Here is a 26,475-nt window from a genome sequence, read left to right as displayed (position 1 = left end):
TCCTTTATCTTCTTGAACTTACTGGGAAAAGGCAGCCGGGGAGCCCAGAGGCTTTGAAAACTGGGCACCTTTGCCCCCTTAACTCCTCCCCCAGCTCCCCAGGCTCTCCAGGCAAAAGGGGCCAAGCTTTGGTGTCCCAAAGCCCCCCCCACACACCCCGGAAGAAGGAACATCACTGAACTTCAGAGGAAACTCCCACGCTGTGCTTCTCTGCCTCTCTGAGACTTACTAGAACTTGGAAAGAGCCTACATCTTCAGAATCTAACTGTTTTTTTATCTTCTTGAGCTGCTCTAGTAGATAAAACCTTGAGGTTTTTCATGAAAAAGAAACCCGTGGTGGTTTCCTGAGGCAGGGATTTGCTGGTTTCTGGGGTAGAGACCTGGGGGCCTGTGGCCTTGCCTTTTGTCATGGAAAGCAGTCAGCTGTGCTTGTGGCTGGGTGGCTGGCACCGCTGGAAGAAGAAGGAATTTCCTGTCAGGTTTGAAAACAAAAAAAGGTCAAAAAAGACCTGATACCTACAGAATTCCTCCCTACCTTTTTATTCATGATGTTGGGGGATCATCGCCAAAACCCTGGGAGGCCTGGTGAACAGTCCTTTATCATTTTAAAAAAGGTAAACATTACAATAATAATAACTCTCTTATTAGGTGCCAAGCACAGTCCTAAAATATATATATTAAATTTAAAAAAGCAACTCTATGAAGTGGATACTGTCACTCATTTCACCAATGAGAATACTGAGACCCAGGAAGTTTGTATAACTAAGCCAAGGTCAAAAATCTAGGTGGTTGCTGCAGGCAAGTGGTTGAACTGAGATTCAAAATCAGACCATCTGATGTCACAGCCTACCTGCCCTTAACCTACTATAATGCCGCTCCATTTTGAAGATGAGAAACAGAGAGGTTAAGTGACTTGCCCAAGGCCACACAGCTTGCTGGTTGCAGATTTGGGCTTAGAACCCAGGCTCCTGCCCTGCCACCCACTCCCTTCTTCTCTTCAGGCACTTCATTTGTAAACTCCTTGAGGTTGGTTTTTGTGTCCAGGGCTCCTTTTCAGGGATACAGGAAGGTAAACAGAGAGAAGTCACTTTTCCTTGACGTGTCCTCCTTTGCAGGATCAGCCAGCAGCCAGATCAGAGGTCCAGATCTCAGGCTCTGAAGCGGCCGAGGGAAGCCAGATGTTGGAGATGCTGATTTGGAACCTTGGACTTTGAACATAAATTTGGAAATGTATCCACTGACTCAGCAAATCCCTTTGGGCAGCAGGCCCTGTGCTAGGCATTGAGGATACGAAGATGACTAGACCCACTCAGATCCTTAGCAAGCATGGTAGGGCCTAGAAAAGATGTACACAGGGTAGGGAAGGTCCACAGGAAGGGACTGAGCTTCCCTCACGCAGCTGCCAGCCTCCTCCAAGGGAGGCAGAATGACTTCACCTCTGGGAAGAGCAGCGGGCAATTTTCCTGTCCCGGGCTGAGAAGCTGCAGCCCTGCCACTGTCTCCTTCACCCCGTGTCTCCCCTGTGCTCCTGCTGGGAGGAGAAAATACCAGGGCCTTATTCAAAACCGTGGTGCTTCTGGACTGACAGAAGGGACAGCGCAACCATGGTCAAGTGGTCAAAGGGAGTTCCCTTCAAGGCCTCAGGCCTGGGGGCACGACTATAGTCAGTTCCCCTACACCGTTGCCCTTCCAGCCCTGGGCGCTTTCCAGCCACACCAACAAGCATCAAGACTCGCGGCCCCCACTCCACCGCACTTCAAAGGAGCTTCGAGGGACTTCCCTGGCTGTCCAGTGGTTAAGACTCCGTGCTTCCACTGCAGGGGATGCAGTTTCGATCCCTGGTCAGGGAACTAAGATCCCGCAGGCCGAGATGCGGCTAAAAAACCAAAACAATACAAACAAGCAAACAAAAGGAGGTTCGAGGCTGCAAGCATGCTGGGGTCCCCTCCTCCCCAGTTTACTCTCTCGAAAGGCATTAAGCAAACCACAGTGCAGGGATGCCTCTGCTCCAGGTTGGGATCAGCAAGTGGGGCATTACCAAGCACAAGGACCTCTTCCCTCTCAGCCCCAAAGATGATGCCAACTCACCCTATCACATCACTCTCACCTCCAACTGCCCCCACCTGGGCTGACCCATAGGCACTGCGACCGTGGCCCCTTTGTACAAACTCCCTGGGTGGGCCTCTGTCTTCCGGATAAAATGGATAATAGAGGTATCTCCTTCACAGGACCGTTGAGAGGGTTAATACATCTATTTTATATTGAATCTGTGTGTTTGCCCAACAGTAACATCCAGAAGGGCCTCAGCGTCCACTCACAGAGCCTCCACTTGTTTCTTCTCAGAAGGTCTGAGGTCAGTGTCATCATTTGTTTGCCGCACAGTCTTGGACAGTGAGTATTATTAACCTCATATTACAGAAAGGCAAAAACAGAGTAGGACGGGCTTCCCTGGTGGCACAGCGGTTAAGAATCCGCATGCCAATGCAGGGGACACGGGTTCAAGCCCTGGTCCGGGAAGATCCCACGTGCCACGGAGCAACTAAGCCCGTGCGCCACAACTACTGAGCCCGCGTGCCACAACTACTGAAGCGCGTGCGCCTAGAGCCTGTGCTCTGCAACAAGAGAAGCCCATGCGCCACAATGAAGAGTAGCCCCCGCTCGCCGCAACTTAGAGAAAGCCCGCGCACAGCAACGAAGACCCAACGCAGCCAAAAATAAAAATAAATAAATTTATAAAAAGAAAACAAAAAAACAGAGTAGGGATCTTGGCAAACAGCTGGCTGCCAGGAGCCATGGAGATCTCATAGGAAAGGGAAGTTCACTCATTCATGGCCTCCAGTGAGCGAGTGAGTCACTTAGTAAATGTACCAAACACCTACTAACTTTTATTTTGCTTCCTGTTTCCCTCGCACCCCACCTCCAAGCCTGAAATGAGGACTGTCGGCTCCAGAATCCAAAATTAGTCTGCAGCCCACGACTTCTCACTGGTTCCTCTGCCATCACCACACCTCCCGCCTGCAGGCCTCCCAGCCCTGACTCCTGACTCCCGGCTGTGCACGCTACCTCCATCCCTACCTTTCCGAGCTCATTCTCCCTTTGGAGCCCAGAGTAATCTTTTAAACAACAGATATGATGATACAGCTTTCCTGCTTAGAACCTTTTGATAACCTCTATTACTAGCAAACCCCAAAGTTCTTTTGTGCCCTGCATGAACTAGCTCCCTCCCTTACTCATGTAACCCCCCCTCTACTTGGCTCCAGACACTTACAGCTCTGCAGCCCCTCAAGCATTCCAAACTCTTCTGTTTTAGGGTCTTTGCAGTTATTTCCTCTACCATGAGAGCTCAATTCCCCAGACCTTTTTTCTTTCTTTTTTTTTTTTGGTCACACTGCACAGCATGCAGAATCTTAGTTCCCTGACCAGGGATCGAACCCCTGCAATGGAGGCGTGGAATCTTAACCACTGGACCACCAGGGAGGTCCCTCCCCAGATCTTTTCAGGCTTCCACTCAGAGGTCCATCTCTGGAGCAGCTGTCCCTTGAGCATCGTAACCCTTCCCATTTCCATCAAGTCCCCTCGGAAGCCCTTTATAAATTGTTCTTCCCACCGTAACTAAACCCCATTCATGTCTGTCTCCTCCTATTTTACTTATTTTTTTTTAATTTTTATTTTTTGGCCGTGCCACGTGGCATGTGGGATCTTACTTCCCCAGGGATCGAACCCAAGCCCCCTGTAGTGGAAGCGTGGAGTCAACCACTGGACCACCAAGGAAGTCCCTCCTCCTATTTTAAAGTGAAATAATTATCTTATTGATCTTAAAAGAAAAGAACATTTTCCCCCCTCCCTGTGTGGGGAAACTAAGGCACAGAGCATCCCTTTCCACAAGAGTTTCATTGATGATACACCTCATTTGCCCACCTGTGGGACCACTTAGTCCGTACAGTAGAAAATTTCTCTTTCTCCTCCAGTCTTAAGTGGGCAAAACCCCAGGAATTTTTGCTATGTTTAGCCTGGATTTAGCACTCAGCCGTCCTCCTCTCCCACACATCACTTCCCCCTTTCTGCGTTCATACCTCCCCTGTGTTCTCCCGGAGACGTAATTCTCAGCCAAACACCTGGAGTCTTTGATCATCAACCCATCGGCTGCCTCCCAGCACTCATTTCAGCTAGAAGACTTTCAAGTTCTCCCCCTTTACTAGGTCTGGGAAAGGAAGAAAAAAAAACCACCCGTAGCAGCTGTTACACTGCACCTTTCTTTGCGTACTGGTGGTCAGCGCCAAGGAATTGCTGCTTTAGCAAAGATTTTTAAAAAACCTTCCTTCAATGGGATTAACTTCCGGGCGGCCGATGATGGCTGCCACACAGCGTCGCAGTGTCAGCCACAGAGCCCCAGCCCCTTCTGCTGCCTTTCCAGCCTGTGTGCCGGATGTCCTGCTGTTTCCAATTTCTTGATTCAGGAACTACGGAGAACATACACACCTTAATAAAGGGATTATTGCCATTGCCGAAGTAGTAGTGGGGCTGGCACTTGTGAGGCAATGATCCTCCTTTCCAGCATCTTACACGCTCAGATTCCTCCAAAAGGGCAGCATCACAATTCATCCTGATGCTCCCAAATGCAGTGGCCCTTCGTTTGCTCAGCAGTTTTTACCAACCACTTTCTATACCTACTCAGAGACCTGGCTAAAGTCAAGGTCCCTATAAGGATGACGCTTTCATTCTAGGGGAGGAGGAGAAGCAAAGAAGGGGTAAGAGCAGGGTCAAAGTGCTTTGATGGGAGAAATGTGGGGTGCTGTGGGAACTTCTGGGAGAGGCCGCACCCCTCACCTGAGTAGGAGCTGGCGAGGTGAAGAGGGAAGGGAGGGAGGGAAGATGTGTAGACAGGAGGAGGCTGTGGCAGTAGAATGGAGGTCTGGAAACCAGAAGCCATGGTTCTTATGGGAACTGAAAGAAGCTACCCTCAGAGGCAGGTAGATACAGCAGGGTTTTAGGCAGGCAGGGCAGTGGAGTGGGTGGAAGCCTGCGTCAACAGAATAGAACTGGGCAGAATAGATGAGAACAGAAATGAATCCGATTTGTATTTCAAAGCGACTTCTTTGTGGACAGTCTTTTGGAAGGACAAGATCTTCTGAGGGAGACCTCTCTGGAAGCTACTGTAGCAAGCAAGAAGTGATGGGAATCTGAAATAGGGTTGGGATAATGAGGAAGAAAATAAGGGGAGGTTTGAGGGACACGTAGGATACAGGAAGGTAGACTTTGGGATTTCCAGAAACTGGTGGTCAAGGGAGAAGCATGACTCCAAGATGACATCGGGGCTCTGCCCGAGGTCGTGGGGTGAAAGGTGGTACCATTCACCAGATCAGGACACTCCAGAAGAGGGGAGACTGTCTGAGAGTCCCCCAGGAGGAGCTTTCCAGCAGGAGCTGGAGTCCGTAGATTGATTAGGAGGGAGGACCAGGCTAGCTGTATAAATCTGAGAGGTATCAGAATGTGGATGAGAGATTTAATTTAGCCACTTAACAAATACTTCTTAGCAGCTACTTTGTGCCAAGCCCTGTGCCGTGGGCTGGAGATACAATGGTGAGTATAATAGACTTGTTCCCTTGTCTCTTGGATTTCATAGTCTAGTGGGAGAGGAAATAATCTTGCTAATGAATATGTAATTACAAAGTGCTGTGAAGGGGCAGGGTGGAGTTCTGTGAGAATAAAAGGAAGGATAGTAACCGAGCCTGAGGCACCAGGAAAGGTTTTCCTGAGGGCATGAGGCTTGAATGGAGATCTGAGAAAATGGGCGGAAGTGGACCCGGTGAAAGAAACGAAAGCACATTCCAGACAGAAGGAGCAGAACTTACAAAGTCTCTGTGGCCAAGAGGACACAGCGCGCTGGAGGGGCTGAACAGGGCTGCGCGGGTGCACAGAGCAGTATGGGGGGACATAATCAGATTTGCATTTTGAAGGGTTGTTTGAGGTAAGGGGTCTTCAGAAGTGAAGCGGACAAAAGTAGGATGTCATTGCAGTTCAAGCAATGACCACGATCGTGACAATACAGAAAGACATACGGATTCTTGTGAAAGGTATCAGGGAAGTATTGGGTGGGCCAAAGAATGCCTTCGGTTTTTAAGTAAAAACAAAAGACACGTTTTTCATTTTCACCAAGAACTTTATTGAAAAAAGACTTTTTTACCTTTTTGAGCAAAGAACTGTTCCAGGGACCTTTTACAGTCTTCCAGGAAATTGAAATTTTTCCATTAAAAGAATTTTGTAAAGACCTAAGTAAATGCAAATCCGAAGGTGCAATGTCTGGTGAAGACGGCAGATGAACTTCCCAGTCAAGCTGTGACAGTTTCTGCCTGGTCTTCAAAGAAACATGCAGTCTTGCGTTATCCTGATGGAAGATTACGCATTTTCTGTTGACTAATTCTGGACACTTTTCACTAAGTGCTGCTTTCAGTTAGTCTAACTGGGAGCAGTATTTGTTGGAATTAATCGTTTGGTTTTCTAGAAGGAGCTCATAATAGAGCTTCCAATCCGACCATATACACAACACCACCTTCTTTGCATGAAGACCGGCCTTTGGTGTGGTTGATGGTGGTTCATTTCACTTGCCCCACGTGCCCCATGATCACTTCCATTCCACATTGTTGTACAGTATCCACTTTTCATCCCCTGTCCATTTGTTTCAAAAAAGGAACGTTTTCATTATGTTTCAGTAGATACTCGCGGTGGAAATACAGTCGAGATGGTTTTTTTTCCGCTTAACTTACGTGGAACCCAAACATCAAAGCGATGAACATAACCAAGCTGGTGCAAATGATTTTCAACGCCTGATTTCGATATTTTGAATATGTTGTCTGTCTCCTGCAAGGAATAACATTGATCATTCGCAATGTTTCGATTTGACCGCTATCAACTTCGACTGGTCTACCCGACCGTGGAGCATCGTCCAGAGAAATCTCCAGCATGAAACTTCGCAACACTTTTGACACGTTCAATCAGTCACAGCGCCTTCTCCATACACTGCACAAATCTTTTTTCACGTTTCGGTTGCGTTTTTACCTTTCTTGAAATAATAAAGCATAATTTGCGGAAAATGTCGCTTTTTTGTTCTTCCATCTTCGATATTAAAATGGCTACACAAAAATTCACCAATTTTGATGTCTTTTTTTAGATGCACGCTGATATGACAGTTGTCACATACGATCTAACAAAATTGTTTCAAATGAAGTTAAAGACAACTAAGGGCTACTAGAGCCAGCTTACGGAAAAAAACGAACGAAACTTTTGGCCCACCCAATAAAATCAACAAGTCTTGGTGAGGCATTGGATATAGAGATGTAAGGGAGAAAGGTATCAAGGATGAGTTTTTGGTCTGTACCCTGGGAAACTGGTTGGTAAGGGTTTCAGAGATGAGGAAAATTGAAACAACATCAATTGTTATTTGGTGCATGTGTGTCATAAATCTGGTCTCAAATACCTTGAGTTGAGGTGCCCCAGACATTCAGGTAGGAGCACAGATGATTCTGGAGCTCACAGGAGAAGCCTAGGCTGGAAATTTAAATTATGAGTCACTGGTGTGGAACTATTAATTAAGGGAATTCTGGCTTCTGACATGCAAAGAGCTAGAAGGTTATCACTTCCATGCTCACACTAAGAAAACGCTGAGCAAACTGAAAATCAACAACTTTTCTTAGATTCATCAGAGAACAGATGCCTCCAGAACTGAAAAGAGAGATGAACACCAAGAATCACAGTTTAACAGGAGCAAAGTTTACTCTTGCCACTGGAGCCAGTGCTGGTAGAAAAACCTAAAATGTGATTGACAAATTGCTGGAGGATCAGTGTGGACAAGCTTGAGAGTTAAAACTTCTGGAGTCCCCACACATTGCTGAGTGTTACCTCCAGGAACTCTTTCAGGTTCTCAGAGTACAGGTTGGAAAAAAAAGTCCTCTCATGCTGCTGACAGGGGGAGGGGAAAGTAACCATTTTGAAATAAACCAGATCATTCTGTTCCCCATAATGACATCCTGCTCTATGTATTTTTTTTATATTTTATTTATTTAGTTATTTATTTAGTTATTTATTTACTGGCTACGTTGGGTCTTCCGCTGCTGCACGTGGGCTCTCTCTACTTGCAGCGAGCGGGAGCTACTCTTCATTGCGGTGCGAGGGCTTCTCATTGCGGTGGCTTCTCTTGTTGCAGAGCACAGGCTCTAGGCCCACAGGCTTCAGTAGTTGTGGCACACGAGCTTCAGTAGTTGTGGCTCACGGGCTCTAGAGTGCAGGCTCTAGAGTGCAGGCTCAGTAGATGTGGTGCACGGACTTCGTTGCTCTGCGGCATGTGGGATTTTTCCGGACCAGGGCTCAAACCTGTGTACCCTGCATTGGCAGGCAGATTCTTAACCACTGCGCCACCAGGGAAGCCCCTGCTCTATGTATTTTATCAGAGCCTAATTGACTTGGGAGAAGGGAAATACCCAACTCCAGCCCCCTCTAGACTTCCTATCTCACCTAAAGAAACAAACAAAACAGCAGAGAAGCACTTGTGCAGGTCACAGACATGTCGCTTTTTTGTTCTTCCATCTTCGATATTAAAATGGCTACACAAAAATTCACCAATTTTGATGTCTTTTTTTAGATGCACGCTGATATGACAGTTGTCACATACGATCTAACAAAATTGTATGTGACACAGGCTATTGTATGTGAGCACAGGCTCACTAATAGACCAAAATTGAATTATAAACTATAAACACTCCACCTATCCCTACCTTACCACCATATCGATCTGCCTCCTGTATAATAACAGTGGATTATAGCTAAATGAACAGTAAGGCTCAGACTCTATTTCAAGACAGAGTCTCTAGGGAAACCCAAAGACAACAAGGGATGCAAAAATGAGGACACTGGGGGAAATGTTATCCTCTGATGCATATAACTACAGCAAACAGTAAATACAGCCTAACTCCTAGCCAAATAAACATAAACACACTAAAGACATAGCCTCAGTTTCTTTTTTACCAGATTCATCATATCTGGCTTTCAAGAAAAAAACTTACAAGGCATGCTAACAGGTAAAAAACACAGTCTGAACAAAACAAACATTAGAACCAGGCTGATGGCAAGGATGTTGGAATGATCAGACCAGGACTTTAAAATAACTATGATTAATATTAAGGGCTTTAATGGAAAGAGTGGACACCGTGCAAGAAGAGATGGATGATACAGGCAGACAGATGGGAACTCTAAGAAGGAATCAAAAGGAAACGCTAGAAATCAAAAACACTTGAACAGAAATGTAGAACGCTTTTGATAGGCTCATAAGTAAACTGGACACAGCCAAGTAAAGGATCAGTGAGCTTGAAGATATGTTGATAGAAACTTTCAAAACTGAAATGCAAAAAGGAAATAAGGATGAAAAAGACAGGACAGATGATCCAAGAACTGTGCAACAATGACAAAAGGTATAACTTCCGTGTAGTGGGAATACCAGAAAGGAAAGGAGAAAGGAGCAGAAGAAAGAATTGAAGCAATAATGTTTGTGAATTTTCCAAAGTTAATGAAATATTAACTGAGGTAGTAGCTGTGGATGAAGCCACTTAGCGGGTAGAATGTGTAATGAGGAGAAAAGAGGGTATCAAACTGCCTTGAGGACCATCAGGGTTTCAGTGACTTACTGATAGAAGAGGATGACTCCACCAAAAAGACACAGAAGAATGAATGAGCAGAGAGGAAGACAAGGAGATTGATGTGTCCCAGAAGCCAAGGAAGGTGGATGTAAATGAAGAAAGGATGGTCAATCAAGGCCAATGCTTCAAATAGGGCCCCATATTTTTCATTTGAATTTTAAAAAACTATGACAAATTTTTCCCTAAATGTATCTATGTAAGTGCTTATATCCCCTCACCAACAGTGGGGGACATATAAATATTTCTTATGTTTGCCAGTCTTAAGTGGCTAGATAGAAGATAAAAGCATATAAATTTATATCCTCCTTTTACACCACCCACGAACGGTACAAAAAGAAATGAGAAAAAAATCTCATTCAGGTTCCAGTTAAACATGATGGTTGAGGGAAGTCCCTGGCGGTCCAGTGGTTAGGACTCCGTGCTCTCACTGCCGAGGGCCTGGGTTCAATCCCTGGTCAGGGAACTAAGATCCCACAAGCCGTGCAGTACGGCAAAAAAAAAAAAAAAAAAAAGATGGTCGAATGAAGATTTATCTTTACTCCCTTGAAACATCACTAAACGAGTAAAAAACGTTAAAAGGCAGCAGACAACAACGGGAAAGAGGAGACAGCAAGCAGAAAAGTGTATATGATTTAGTATCAGGTGATGGAGAGGAGGAAGAATGGGTGTGCTTCGTTTAAAAATGCATAACATATCCCTGGTAGGGAAAAAAGGAGCTGGTAATACCTTGGAGAGGTGAGTTGGGGGACTGGGGAAGGAGTGGGAGGGAGGCTTCAATGCAGAGCCTTTTGTACTTTTTGAACTTGGAAACATATTACTGTTTTGTCCGAAACCAAGTTACTACAATTTAAATTTAAATCCAAAAGAGAATTGCCCTCATTTGTAACATCGTCCTGAGGGAGGTTGTCAGTGGGGTGAAGATGGATTCCTCCCGGCCCTTGAGTGCAGGGCAGATTCAAAAACGAGGCTCCTTCTGTATCTCACGTGGTGCCCTTCCAGACACTTGTCTTTATCAGCTGCCCAGCCTACTCACCTCTCCAGTATTCAGACAAACAAGACCCAAGGGCAAAAGTACAGGGTCTTCAATAACAGCTGGTACACTGCTTACTATACGCCAGGCACTGTTTCAGAAGGGCTTTACATGTATTTATTCAATCCCTACAACACTGAGGCAGGTATCATTATTTATGGGATAGATCCCTTAGGCCCTGTAACAAGCAGCTTGGAGCACTGAAGAGAATGGTAACAGGCAATGGTAATAATCCCCTACTCCAAGGCAGGTGGGAATTCTGGGTCCACTTTGGTCTTTGTTGTCTTGACCGAACTTCTCTGAGCCTTGTATCATCATTAAAGATCTCTACTATAATCGTTCTTTTTTAAAAATAAATTTATTTATTTTATTTATTCATTTTTTTGGCTGCATTGGGTCTTCGCTGCTGCACGTGGGCTTTTCTCTAGTTGCGGCAAGCAGGGGATACTCTTTGTTGCAGCGCACGGGCTTCTCCTTGTGGTGGCTTCTCTTGTTGCAGAGCACGGGCTCTAGGTGTGCGGGCTCAGTAGTTGTAGCACGTGGGCTCAGTAGTTGTGGCTCGAGGGCTCTAGAGCGCAGGCTCAGTAGTTGTGGCGCACGGACTTAGTTGCTCTGCAGCATGTGGGATCTTCCCAGACCAGGGCTTGAACCCATGTCCTCTGCACTGGCAAGCAGATTCTTAACCACTGCACCACCAGGGAAGCCCTCTACTATAATTCTTAAAGTAGTTTTTTTGTTTGTTTGTTAGTTTGCGGTACGCGGGCCTCTCACTGTTGTGGCCTCTCCCGTTGCGGAGCACAGGCTCCGGACGCGCAGGCTCAGCAGCCATGGCTCACGGGCCCAGCCGCTCCGCGGCATGTGGGATCTTCCTGGACCGGGGCACGAACCCGTGTCCCCTGCATCGGCAGGCGGACTCCCAACCACTGTGCCACCAGGGAAGCCCCTACTATAATTCTTTTACCAACAGTAATCATCTTGTACCCAAAATAAAACCAATAGCCTTGCCATAGTCATTAACAAAAATATTCATTAAACAAATAATTGCATAAATAACTATAATTCCATGATGGAAATATTTTGTGATAGATACAAGGGAATAGCTCAAGGTCTGGGCAGTCATTGAAGAACATGGGTGACTGGGCTGGCCAAATGGATAAGGAGAAGGCATTCCAGACAAAAGATAGAGTGTGGGTAAGGTGCCAAGGTGAGAAGGTACAGGGGGAAGATCAATGGGACTCAAGTGTCTTGAGTGAGTGGAGAGTGGGAAAGCAGAGGGAGGAGGGCCAGAGACATAGGTGGATCTCATGCACCACTGGCAGCCAGGAGGAGGATTTTGAACACTGCTCTGTGAACACTGGGAAGCCATTGAAGGGTTTTAAGCAGAGGAATGGCATGACTAGATTTCCATGTTTACAAGATCCATATGCAGGCTGCAGTACAGAGACATAGTAAGAGAATTCCATAAAGTTATGGCATAAATACAGAAAACACATTTTCTTTCCATTGTACAGTATTAACAAGGTAGAAAAGGAGACTGGAAAAGGAAATCCCCACACACCATGGCAACCAAAGGTTTAAAATAGAAGGAGAAAACGGAAGAAGATAAACTAATAGAAGAAATGTTTCCAGAGGTTAGAAAAAGACTGGACTCTTTAGTTTTCATCATCTCTCGTTTCATTATTTCTTTTTTATTTTATTTTTAAAAATTAATTAATTCATTATTTAGTTTATTTTTGGCTGTGCTATGTCTTTGTTGCTGTGCACAGGCTTTTCTCTAGTTGCGGTGAGTGGGGGCTACTCTTGGTTGCAGTGCACAGGCTTCTCATTGCGATGGCTTCTCTTGTGGGGGAGCACGGGCTCTAGGCGTGTGGGCTTCAGTAGTTGTGGCATGCGGGCTCAGTACTTGTGGCTCGTGGGCTCTAGGCTTAGTTGCTCCATGGCATGTGGGATCTTCCTGGACCAGGGCTCGAACCCTTGTCCCCTGCATTGGCAGGCAGATTCTTAATCCTTGTGCCACCAGGGAAGTCCCAACAATTAATTTATTGATATTTATAATCTTCAGATGGAAAGGACCCACCCAATGCTAAGCAGGATTTTGGGGGGGGGAAGAAAAAGACCTATACACGGACATTCTGGTAAAACTCTAGAAATCCAAGGATAATACCTACTAAGGAAGGAAAATCAGATGGTCAGCAGACTTCTCCTCAATAGCACTGCACCCTCTGAGGACTTCTTGTTGATACACAAGACATTCCAGCTAACTTAGGCAAAAAAGGAATTTATTAGGAGGGTATGCAGTAACTCACAGAATCAAAGGAAACCTGAAAAACTGTGTCTTGTTGGGGAGGGAATCATATTAGCTCTGAAGGTCACAGCAGCAGGTCTCCTCTGGACCCCATCACTGGGAGGAGGGAGCTGCAGCCAGGTATGGTATCTGTGCCACTCTGCGTAAGATTCAAATTTCAGGGAAAAAATTCTGATTGACTCCTGGGCTGGGAGGGGGGTGGGACACCTTAATTGACACGATACAGTTACTAGAATAGTGAGGATGAATTTGCAGTCAAACAACGCATTAATTCATCTAGTTGATCCATGTTTATTGAGTCATTCTATGTGCCAGGCACTGTTCTGGGCACTGGACATAAGCAGTGAACAAACCAGACAGAGACACTATTCTCATGGAGCATACATTCTGCTGAGGGAGGTGATGGTTGACAGAAAATAAATACAGCTCCATGATCTCTTTTCTCCAGTGATGAAATGGAAAAAGCTATGAAGTAGTATCCTTGTCCCTATTCTTATTATTTTATAAGGAAATATTTGTTTGGATTTACCTAAAAGTCAATCACTTTCTATGCTCACCATCTTTTCTTATGTTTCTTTAAAGACGTTTTCTTTTTTGCTGAAGTAAATCATACAGATGTTCTTTTAGTGAAGTTCTCTTGGCCATATACTCCTTCAATTTTTACTTGTAGAGAAATGTTCCATTTGCCCTAGTTCTTGAAAGATAGTATGCTTTCAGGACACAGAAATCTACGTTGACATGTGTTTCCCTCAACTCTTGAAAGATGTTATTCTGTATCTTCTAGTTTCTTTCTTTTTTAAATAAATATTTATTTTAAAATAAATAAATAACATTAGTCTTTGCTAATGTGGCATGCAGGATCTTCATTGTGGCATGCAGGATCTAGCTGCCTGACCAGGGATCGAACCGGGGCCCCTTGCATTGGGAGCGTGTAGTCTTAACCACTGGACCACCAGGGAAGTTCGCATATCTTCTGATTTCTGTTATCAGCTGTCTGAATAATTGTCATTCCTCTGGAGAGGATCTGTCTTCTCTTTCTGGCTGCTAATAACATGTTCTCTTTGCCTTTGGTGTTCTACAGTTTCACTAAAATATGTATAGGTAGATTTGTTTTTGCTTACCCTGCTTGGTGTATGCTGTCTTCCTTGTTTCTGTAGATTTTTGCCTTTTATCTATTTTGGAAAATGCACAACCATTATCTCTTTAAATACAGCTTCTCCTCCATCCTCAGGATTTTCTGTTTCTGGGACTATGATTAAATGTCTATCCCATTTCTCATTCTACATATGTAACCTCTCTCTCTATCATATGTTTCATCACCTTGTCTCTCTAAGTTGCATCCTCCATAACGTTATTCGCTCTACCTCCCAGGTCACTCTTTCCCTCTTCATTTTTCCCTAGGCTTTGTTTAACTTTTCCACTATTGATCTTTAAATTTGAACAATAACACTTTTCATTCCAAAAAATTCGATTTGGGGACTTCCCTGGTTGTCCAGTGGTTAAGACTCTGCGCTCCCAATGCAGGGGGCCTGGGTTTGATCCCTGGTCAGGGAACTAGATCCTGCATGCCAAAACTAAGAGCCCACACTCGGCAACTAAGAGCCCGCATGCTGCAACTAAGAGATTGCATGCTGCAACTGAGCCCGCATGCTGCAAGGAAGATCCCGTGTACCACAACTAAGACCCAGCGCAGCCAAATAAATAAATAAATATGTTTTTAAAAAAAAGACCCTGAGACTAACTCAATGAAAATAACCAGTCTTTAAAAAAAAAAAGTTTGACTTGTTTCTTTTCCAAATCTGCCTTAGCATTTCAGATAGTGTCTGATGGATTGCTTAGCTTTACAATCCATCTTTTATTTTGTAAACATGTTGTACATATTTTATATTCTGGATCTGATAATTCCAATATCTGAAGTCTTTTCAAGTCTAAATCTATTGATTATTTCAGCTTACTCTCACTCATTATGACTTGTCTCTCTGTGTCACTTGCCTTGATTGTGAATTAATATATGGTTAATCTTAATCTCTGGGAAAGAGGATTTATATAAGCTTCTGCTATCAGGGGGGATGCTATCAACATGTGAGCATTTTAGCCCTTTTTGAGGGTCCCAGTTTATGCTGGGACTCTCTGGCATTCAGCATCCCCACCCTGCTGCCTGCTGTGTTTGTGTGCCTTAGTAATATACGAGGCCAACTTCAATATTTGCCCTCTGGTCAAATTCCACCTTTGTACTTCTTGCTTACTACTCTCTAATTTGTTTCAGTTCATCTTTTTGCTTGTTTTTAACTTTTTATTTTGAAATAATTTGATACCTACAGAGAAGCTTCAACAACAGTACAAAAGACTCCCATATACTCTTTCTTCACCCAGATATCCCATTACACATGAATACTTTAGTATGTATATTTTCCCAAAATAGAGCTACTCTGTTACACAATCAGAGCACAACCACAAAACTCAGGAAATTAACATTGATAAAATACTACAGCTAATCCACAGACCCTTTCCAAATTTTGTTAATTGTCTCAATAATATCCTTTATAAAGCTGTCTCCTTTCTGGTCCAGGATAAAATCCAGGATCACACATATTTAGTTGTTGTGTCTCTTAAGTTTTCATCAATTTGGAACTGTTCTTCAGTTTTTCCATATCTTTCAAGACTTTGTCATTTTTGAGGAGTACTGGCCAGTTATTTTTCAATTTGAATGTCTTATGTTTTCCTCATGGTTAGATTCAGGTTATTATTATTATTATTATTTTTTTTGGGCAGAAATATCACAGATTTGGTTCTGTTCGCCTTAGTGCATCAGATTCAGAGGCAAATGATATTGATTGGTCCTATTATTGGTGATGATAACTTTTTTTCACTTAGTTAAGATGATGCTATAGACTGAATTATGTCCCTCCCAAAATTTTATGTTGAAGCCCTAATCCCCAGTGTGATGCTGTTTGGAGATAGGCCTTTGGAAGATAATTAGATTTAGACGAGGCTTAGGATCAGTGCCCTTATAAGAAGAGACATCCAGAGAGCTTGTTCTCTCTGCCATGTGAGGGCACAGCAAGAAGGCGGCTATCTGCAAGCCAGAAAGACAGCTATCACCAGAAATTGACCAGGTTGGCACCCTGATCTTGGACTTCCAGCTTCCAGAACTGTGAGAAAATAAATTTCTGTTGTTTAAGCCACCCATCTATGGTATCTTTTTTTTTAACATCTTTATTGGGGTATAATTGCTTTACAATGGTGTGTTAGTTTCTGCTTTATAACAAAGTGAATCAGTTATACATATACATATGTTCCCATATCTCTTCCCTCTTGCGTCTCCCTCCCTCCCACCCTCCCTAACCCACCCCTCCAGGCAGTCACAAAGCACTGAGCCGATATCCCTGTGCCATGCGGCTGCTTCCCACTAGCTATCTACCTTACGTTTGTTAGTGTATATATGTCCATGCCTCTCTCTCGCCCTGTCACAGCTCACCCTTCCCCCTCCCCATATCCTCAAGTCCGTTCTCCAGTAGGTCTGTGTCTTTATTCCTGTCTTACCCCTAGGTTCTTCATGACACTTTTTTTCTTAAATTCCATATATATGTGTTAGCATACGGTATTTGTCTTTCTCTTTCTGACTTACTTCACTCTGTATGACAGACTCTAGGTCCATCCACCTCATTACAAATAGCTCAATTTCGTTTCTTTTTATGGCTGAGTAATATTCCATTGTATATATGTGCCACATCTTCTTTATCCATTCATCCGATGATGGGCACTTAGGTTGTTTCCATCTCTGGGCTATTGTAAATAGAGCTGCAATGAACATTTTGGTACATGACTCTTTTTGAATTATGGTTTTCTCAGGGTATGTGCCCAGTAGTGGGATTGCTGGGTCATATGATAGTTCTATTTGTAGTTTTTTAAGGAACCTCCATACTGTGGGAATGTGAATTGGTTCAGCCACTATGGAGAACAGTATGGTATTTTTAATAGCAGCCCTAACTGACTAATATAGATGGTATTTTCAGGTTTCTTCACTACAAAGTTAATTTATAAGTAATTTTACTTATGAATTAGTAAGAAAATTGATAAGTATTTTGTAGAGAGCTACCTTGAGACTGGGCATTCTGTTTCTCATCAAATTTTACCCATTAGCAGCAAGGCAATTTCCTCTTGATTTCTTCTTCTCCCCTCCTCCTCCCTCTCTCCCTCCATCTGTGCCATCCTTCCCCCATTCTCCCTTTTTCCCCCTCCCTCCCCTCCTTCCTCTGTTCCTCCCTCCTACTTTCCTTTCCTCCTTCCCTGAGATCTCAAAATGAACAAGTGACTGTTTCAGCTCCCAGTTCCATCACAATCATTATTGTGTTCCTATGACATGAGCGATCCTTCCTTCTAAATCAGCAGAGCCCAGATCTTTTGAGAATGGGAAGGAAAAAATTTTTGAGCCTTTCATTGGGTGTCATATGAGAGGTGTGACTCCCAAGCTCTACCTCTTCATTCCCTGGCCAATGAACTTTTTGCTTGGGAGAAAGAGCACCATTACTTTGCTTGTTCACAGCCAACGGCTGTTTGAATAGCCGTTCAAGAGTCAGTCAAATGGCTGACTTTTTAATAGCCATTCAAGAGCAGCTCTTTCTGGATGATGGAGTACATGCAGACCAATGACTCCTTTGGGTGATATCTGATTTGTTTACTTTATTATGAAGCGAATTTATTTGTAGGAGGTAATGGTGTATGGTTTACCGTCATAGTGAATGATATTAAGTAAGGTGTTTGGTGGTGTTCCCAGTAGTGATAGGCAAGAACACAAATCCATTTCTAGAAAAAGTCTATTTAAGCAAAGACAGATTTATCCTTCCTCGATGATGGAAGAGATACCATGTAACCAGCTAGAAACCACGTGCCCTGGAGGTATCCTTCTATTATCAAAGATTCAGGGTTTCCAAGGCTAATGGTGAATTTGGTGCTTGGTGGCTGTGGTCAGACAAGCTTGGCGTTGCTGGTCTTCTCAAGAGAAGATAAACTCCATGAAGGAAGATGTTGTCTGACTTGTTTATCCAGTGTATTTAGTGACAGATATGTGTCTGAGACATATTGAGTGTTTAATAAACATCATGCTCAGGAATCAATAAGGTCCTCACCTTAGACCAGAAGGTCTTCTTGAGGCAAAGTGGACAGTGAGATATATTTCTTGAAGTTTTGTCTTCTGGGAGAATTTCCTTTCTCTACTGTCTTTCAAGGCGTGGAGATGTAAGGCTGAAGTCAGACACTTGTGGTTGATGCTGCAGTATAGTGCATGTCCATCTGTAAATCAGGGATAGGTTGTTTGTTTTTTTCTTCTCAATCAACTTTCCTTGGGGCCAAGCTGTTCACACTCACAAAATATGTACTCCCACCTACGTAGCTTCTTGCGTCTTCATGAGAAGCCCACTTCACAAGGCCCACTTCTCTCATTCTCTCTTTCATCGCCACTTGATGAAGGGTTGCTTCTGAGCACCTCTCACATCATGGCATAGGATCAAGGTGAAGAGGAGAACCCCATGAGGGAACTTTGCATCAGCAAGCTCTACCTCACCATCTGTGTGGGGGAAAGTTGAGACAGACTGACCCCAGCAGCCAAGGTGCTGGCGCAGCTCACAGCCCAGACCCCTGTGTTCTCCAAAGCCAGATACACCATCAGATCCTTCGGCATCAGGAGAAATGAAAAGATTGTTCACTGCACAGTCCGTGGGGCCAAGGCAGAAGAAATCCTGGAAAAATGTCTAAAGGTGTGGAGAACATGTGTTAAGAAAAAATAACTTCTCAGATATTAGAAACTGGTTTTGCAATCCAAGAACACATCGATTAGGGATCACATATGACCCAAGAATTGATATCTACGAGCTGGACTTCTACGTGGTGCCGGGTAAGCCAGTTTTCAGCATTGCAGATGAGAAGCACAGGACAGGCTGAATTAGGGCCAAACACAGAATCAGAAAAGAGGAGGCCATGCACTGGTTCCAGCAGAAGTATAATGGAATCATGCTTCCTGGCAAATAAGTTCTCGTTTCTAACCAAAAGGTCAATAAAAAGTTTTCAGCGAAATGTAAAAAACAAAAACAAAAACGCCACAAATTAGTAAATATCTGTATATCGAATGCTATATAACAGTAAATAATTAAATCTAGATGAAATGGAAACATTTCTAAAGGTACTGTATATCAACTAATAAAACTGACACATAAGATGTAGAAGCTCTGAACAGATTAATAACTACAGAAGAAATCTGAATAGTAGTAAAAAATCTACACCTAAAAAAGACACTAGGCCAAGACAGATTTATGAGTAAGCTCTACCAATGTTTCAAAGACAGTATTACCCCAATGTTACTTTTAAACATGGACAAGTATGAAAATTTATTAATTTGTTCTATGAAGCCAGCAAAATCCCAATACCTCTTTTTTTTTTTAACATCTTTATTGGAGTATAATTGCTTTACGATGGTGTGTTAGTTTCTGCTTTATATCAAAGTGAATTAGCTGTACATATACATATATCTCCATATCTCCTCCCTCTTGCATCTCCCTCCCACCTTCCCTATCCCACCCCTCCAAGTGGTCACAAAGCACCAAGCTGATCTCCCTGTGCTATGTGGCTGCTTCCCACTAGCTATCTATTTTACATTTGGTAGTGTGTATATGTCCATGCCACTCTCTCACATTGTCCCAGCTTACCCTTCCCCCTCCCTGTGTCCTCAAGTCCATTCTTTACATTTGCGTCTTTATTCCTGTCCTGTCCCTAAGTTCTTCAGAACATTTTTTTTTTTTTTAGATTCCATATATATGTGTTAGCATACGGTATTTATTTTTCTCTTTCTGACTTACTTCATTCTGTATGACAGTCTCTAGGTTCATCCACCTCACTACAAGTAATTCAATTTTGTTTCTTTTTATGGCCGAGCAATATTCCATTGTATATTCGTGCCACATCTTCTTTATCCATTCATGTGTTGATGGACACTTAGCTTGCTTCCATGTCCTGGCTATTGTAAATAGAGCTGCAATGAACATTGTAGTCCTTGACTCTTTTTGAATTATGGTTTTCTCAGGGTATATGCCCAGTAGTGGGACTTGCTAGGTCACATGGTAGTTCTATTTTTAGTTTTTTAAGGAACCTCCATACTGTTCTCCATAGTGGCTGTATCAATTTACATTCCCACCAACAGTGCAAGAGGGTTCCCTTTTCTCCACACCCTCTCCAGCATTTATTGTTTGTAGGTTTTTAAAAATTAATTAATTAATATATTTATTTATTTATCTTTGGCTGTATTGGGTCTTCATTGCTGCACACGGGCTTTCTCTAGTTGTGGCGAGTGGGGGCTACTCTTTGTTGCAGTGCACGGGCTTCTCCTTGTGCTGGCTTCTCTTGTTGCGGAGCATGAGCTCTAGTTGTGCGGGCTTCAGTAGTTGTGGCATGTGGGCTCAGTAGTTGTGGATTGCAGGCTCTAGAGCACAGGCTCAGTAGTTGTGGAGCTCAGGCTTAGTTGCTCCGCAGAATGTGGGATCTTCCCGGACAAGGGCTTTGACCCATATCCCCTGCATTGGCAGGCGGATTCTTAACCACTGCACCACCAGGGAAGCCCTGTTTGTAGATTTTTTAATGATGGCCATTCTGACTGGTGTGAGGTGATACCTCATTGTACTTTTGATTTGCATTTCTCTAATGGTTAGTGATGTTGAGCATCCTTTCATGTCTTTGTTGGCAATCTGTATATCTTCTTTGGAGAAATATCTATTTAGGTCTTCTGCCCATTTTTGGATTGGGTTGCTTGTTTTTTGATATTGAGCTGCATGAGCTGCTTGTAAATTTTGGAGATTAATCCTTTGTCAGTTGCTTCGTTTGCAAATATTTTCTCCCATTCTGAGGATTGTCTTTTGGTCTTGTTTATGATTTCCTTTGCGTGCAAAAGCTTTGAAGTTTCATTAGGTCCCATTTGTTTATTTTTGTTTTTATTTCCATTTCTATAGGAGGTGGGTCAAAAAGAATCTTGCTGTGATTATGTCATAGAGTGTTCTGCCTATGTTTTCCTCTAAGAGTTTTATAGTGTCCGGCCTTACATTTAGGTCTTTAATCCATTTTGAGTTTATTTTTGTGTATGGTGTTATGAGTGTTCTAATTTCACTCTTTTTCATGTAGCTGCCCAGTTTTCCCAGCACCACTTTTGAAGAGGCTGTCTTTTCTCCATTGTGTATTCTTGTCTCCTTTATCAAAAATAGGGTGACCATATGTGCGTGGGTTTATCTCTGGGCTTTCTATCCTGTTCCATTGATCTATATTTCTGTTTTTGTGCCAGTACCATACTTTCTCGATTACTGTAGCTTTGGAGTATAGGCTGAAGTCTGGGAGCCTGATTCCTCCAGCTCCTTTTTTCTTTCTCAAGATTGCTTTGGTTTTTCGGGGTTTTTTGTGTTTCTACACAACTTGTGAAATTTTTTGTTCTAGTTCTGTGAAAAATGCCATTGGTAGTTTGATAGGGATTGCATTCAATCTGTAGAGTGCTTTGGGTAGTATCGTCATTTTCTCAATGTTGATTCTTGTAATCCAAGAACATGGTATATCTCTCCATCTGTTTGTGTTATCTTGAATTTCTTTCATCAGTGTCTTATAGTTTTCTGCATACAGGTCCTTTGTCTCCTTAGGTAGGTTTATTCCTAGGTATTTTATTTTTTTTGTTGCAATAGTAAATGGGAGTGTTTCTTTAACTTCTCTTTCAGATTTTTCATCATTAGTGTATAGGAATGCAAGAGATTTCTGTGCATTAATTTTGTATCCTGCTACTTCACCAAATTCATTGATTAGCTCTAGTAGTTTTCTGGTAGCATCTTTAGGATTCTCTATGTATACTATCATGTCATCTGAAAATAGTGACAGCTTTACATCTTTTCTGATTTGGATTCCTTTTATTTCTTTTTCTTCTCTGATTTTTGTGGCTAAAACTTCCAAGACTATGTTGAATAATAGTGGTAAGAGTGGACAGCCTTGTCTTGCTCCTGATCTTAGAGGAAATGGTTTCAGTTTTTCACCATTGAGAATGATGTTGGCTGTGGGTTTGTCATATATGGCCTTTATTATGTTGAGGTAAGTTCCCTCTATGCCTGCTTCCTGGAGGGTTTTTATCATAAATAGGTGTTGATTTTGTCAAAAACTTTTTCTGCATCTATTGAGATGATCATATGGTTTTTCTCCTTCATTTTGTTAATATGGTGTATCACATTGATTGATTTGCGTATAGTGAAGAATCCTTGCATTCCTGGGATAAACCCCACTTGATCATGGTGTATGATTGTTTTAATGTGCTGTTGGATTCTGTTTGCTAGTATTTTGTTGAGGATTTTTGCATCTATGTTCATCAGTGATATTAGCCTGTAGTTTTCTTTTTTTGTCACATCTTTGTCTGGTTTGGGTATCTGGGTGATGGTGGCCTCATAGAATGAGTTTGGGAGTGTTCCTCCCCCTGCTATATTTTGGAAGAGTTTGAGAAGGATAGGTGTTAGCTCTTCTCTAAATGTTTGATAGAATTCGCCTGTGAAGCCATCTGGTCCTAGGTTTTTGTTTGTTGGAAGATTTTTAATCACAGTTTCAATTCTAGTTCTTGTGATTGGTCTGTTTATATTTTCTATTTCTCCTGGTTCAGTCTCAGAAGGTTGTGCTTTTCTAAGAATTTGTCCATTTCTTCCAGATTGTCCATTTTATTGGCATATAGCTGCTTGTAGTAATCTCTCATGATCCTTTGTATTTCTGCAGTGTCAGTTGCTACTTACAAAATCCCAATAACTCTTAAACTGGTTAGCTCTCCAAAGAAAAGTATAGACAAATTTCACTTACAAATGAGTGCTAATATACACAAAAGTCTGTCAAGAGACAGACTCTGTGAGACTCTTGTGTTTCCACACATCTTGCAGATAGAGGTACTAACTGCCCTTTTGTTCCAGGCTATAATTTCAAGGATGTTTGTATAGTCAACAACTTTGGAACATAGTGATAGAACCTCCACCTGGAATAGAGAGAAGATAGCTTACTGTGTGATAAACATGATGTCTCCCTCCAGTGCCTTTGCTTACTTCTCTTTATAAAAGATTCAGGTTCCTAACCTTGGAGTTCTGAACTGTGATGCAAGCCTGCTGGATGTATAGCAATTACCTGTGTTGCCCCTATGGGATTTATGGAGCAAGGGAAACCAATGGAAACTTATGGTTATGGAAACTTATGCTGCTTGCTGTTCTGTGTGTAATAAAATCCTTTGTCTTTGACCCAAGAGTCTTGTGTATTCTGTAAGCTTATATGATACTATATTGGGTTAACTTGTTAGCTGGCAAGCAAGGAAAAAAAATCTCAGAACTCTCACAGTTCTCAATAAAGTCTTAAACTCTTATCAGGTTGAATTTAGTAAGGTGTGAAAAGATCATATATCATGGAAAAATAGGGCTTATTCTAGTTATTCAAGGATCATTCATCATTAGAAAAATCTCTTAATGTGAGAATTCCCTGGTGGCTCAGTGGATAAGACTCTGAGCTCTCAAGGCAGGGGGCCTGGGTTCGATCCCTGGTCAGGGAACTAGATCCCACATGCATGCCGCAACTAAGGAGCCCCCTGCTGCAAACGAAAAAAAAAAAAAAAAGAAAATCTGTTAATTAATTGAATATATTAAAAAAGCAAGAAAACAAAGCATATGCTGAAAAATATTTGTTAAAATGTATCCATTATTTCTTAATAAAACTAAATAAAACAATAAGTATCAACAAAACTATTTATTACTGAGCTAGGAATAGGAAAAAAACATTCCTTAATTTAAGAAAATGTTTTTATAAGGAACCAAAAACAATGCTTTAAAAGCATTCCCATTGGGCTTCCCTGGTGGTGCAATGGTTAAGAATCTGCCTGCCAGTGTCGGGGACATGGGTTCGAGCCCTGGTCTGGGAAGACCCCACATGCCGCGGAGCAACTAAGTCCGTGCGCCACGACTACTGAGCCTGCGCTCTAGAGCCCGCAAGCCACAGCTACTGAAGCCCACTCGCTAGAGCCCATGCTCCACAACAAGAGAAGCCACTGCAATGAAAAACCCACACACCACAATAGCAGTAACTATTATGTAGCTCGCTGCAACTAAAGAAAGCCCATGCACAGCAATGAGGACCCAACACAGCCAAAAATAAATAATAAATAAAGTAATTAATTTTTTAAAAAAGCATTCCTATTAAAGACAGGAACAAGGCAAAATTTTACACTATTACCTATACTTTTCAACATTGAATTGGAGTTAACTAGTCAGTAAGAATAATAAGCAAGAGGTATAAATATTGAAAAAAGAGAAAGATTTGCCATTTTGCAGGTGGACAATATTATCCTCTAAAAAATATAAGAGGGCTTCCCTGGTGGCGCAGTGGTTGAGAGTCCGCCTGCCGATGCAGGGGACACGGGTTCGTGCCCCGGTCCGGGAAGAACCCACATGCCGTGGAGCGACTGGGCCCGTGAGCCATGGCCGCTGAGCCTGCGCGTCTGGAACCTGTGCTCCGCAACGGGAGAGGCCACAGCAGTGACAGGCCCGCGTACTGCGAAAAACAAAACAAAACAAGACAAGAGAATCATCTACAGAAGTATTAAAACTAATGAGATAGTTCAGTAATATGATCATGATCAGATACAAAAATTCATGGCTTTCCTTTATAGAATCAATAATCAATAGAAAATATAAATTTTAAAATATCCCATTTTCAATATTAATAAAATCTATAAAATTACTAGCTATAAATTTAACAAGGAAAAGTCAAGCTCCATGTTATATATAAATATTTTTATAACAATCCATAAAATCTTACCGAATGTCATTAAAAAAGAAAACAAAAAACATGCTCTTGAATAGGAAAACTCAATATGTAAAGATGTCACTGTCCCCCAAACAATGTTTAATGTAATACTAATTGATTTCCCTAAAGAATTTTTTAATGTAACTAAAGAATTCCAGTGCTTACCTGTAGTAAGTAATAATATATGAGATAATTTTGGAAAAAGGAAAAATATGTGTAAATATATATATATCCTCTTTCCCTTACTATCTATTAAGATATAGCACTTACAGGGACTTCCTTGGTGGTGCAGTGGTTAAGGCTCTGAGCTTCTACTGCAGGGTGTGTGGGTTCAATCCCTGGTCAGAGAACTAAGATCCCACATGCCATGCAGCGCGGCCAAATAAATAAATAAATAAAATTTAAAAAAAAAAAGAATCTGCCTGCCAATGCAGGGGACACAGATTCGAGCCCTAGTCTGGGAAGGTCCCACATGCTGAGGAGGAACTAAGCCCATGTGCCACAACTACTGAACCTGTGCTCTAGAACCCATGATCCACAACTACTGAGCCCATGTGCTGCAACTACTGAAGCCCTCCTGCCTAGAGCCCGTGCTCTGCAACCAGTGAAGTCACCTCAATGAGAAGCCCGTGCACTGCAACGAAGAGTAGCCCCCTCTCACCGTAACTAGAGAAAGCCCACGCACATCAACGAAGACCCAACATAGCCAAAAATAAATAAATAAATTAATTAATTAAAACAAAAAAGATACAGCATTTACAAACTTTAAAACAGCATGTGTTGGGACTTCTCTGGCGGTCCAGTGGTTAAGACTCCATGCTTCCACTGCAGGGGGCATGGGTTTGATCTCTGGTCAGGGAACTAAGATCCTACTTGCCACGCAGTGCAGCCGAAAAATAAAAATAAAACAGCATGTATTACTGTAGGAAAACACAATGGATCAAGGAGACAGTCTGGAGATTCCATTAAGGAACCTACGTACATTTAGAATATCCTCGAGGTGGCATTTCAAATCAGTGGAAAAGGAAAAAACACTCAAAACAAAGAGTTAGGGCACTTGGAATCCATAAAGAAAACATACATTTAAACTCTTATGTATACTATATACAAAAATAAATTCCAGAAGGTTAAAGAGATAAATCTGAAAACAAAGGTATAAAATTATTATAAAAAAATGAGGATAATTTTATAATCTTGGAAATATTTGCATATGAAAGGTAAATAATTACTTTCCATGTATTTCAGCTACAAATCCATAAAAAGTAGACAAATATAGAACAGGTTAGTCACAGAAGAAATAACAGATGCCAATATACACATAAAGATTCTGAGCCTCATTTTTAGTCAGGGAAATTCAAATGAAAACAAATGCTTTTTCTTTTTATTCATATTAATTAAAAAATAGAAGAAGATTGATAATTTCCAAGGTTAGCAATGGTGTATTCTTATACATTACTGATGCCAGTATAAATTACTTCTACTACTTAGCAATTCTGAAGGCAGTGTGTCATACAAAATTTAAAGTACACTTATTTTTGGCCCAGAAATTCTACTTCTGGCCAATTATTTCAAGCCACTCTAAGATTTGCACAAATATTGTCAGATATTCATCTATAACCTTG

The 26,475-nt window shown here is 42.3% G+C and overlaps 1 pseudogene across 1 annotated transcript; it reads left to right on the top strand.

Moving 5' to 3' along the window:
• The first annotated feature begins 18,549 nt into the window (after nt 1-18,549).
• On the top strand, nt 18,550-19,048 carry LOC309833819 (large ribosomal subunit protein uL5-like; annotated as a pseudogene). The gene has a single exon. The product of its transcript is annotated as a large ribosomal subunit protein uL5-like (transcript).
• Nucleotides 19,049-26,475: the final 7,427 nt, after the last annotated feature.

This window comes from Grampus griseus (genome assembly GCF_964374135.1).
Source record: "Grampus griseus genome assembly, chromosome: 15".
NCBI classification, from domain to species: domain Eukaryota; kingdom Metazoa; phylum Chordata; class Mammalia; order Artiodactyla; family Delphinidae; genus Grampus; species Grampus griseus.
This window is presented reverse-complemented; position numbering and strand designations above follow the sequence as displayed.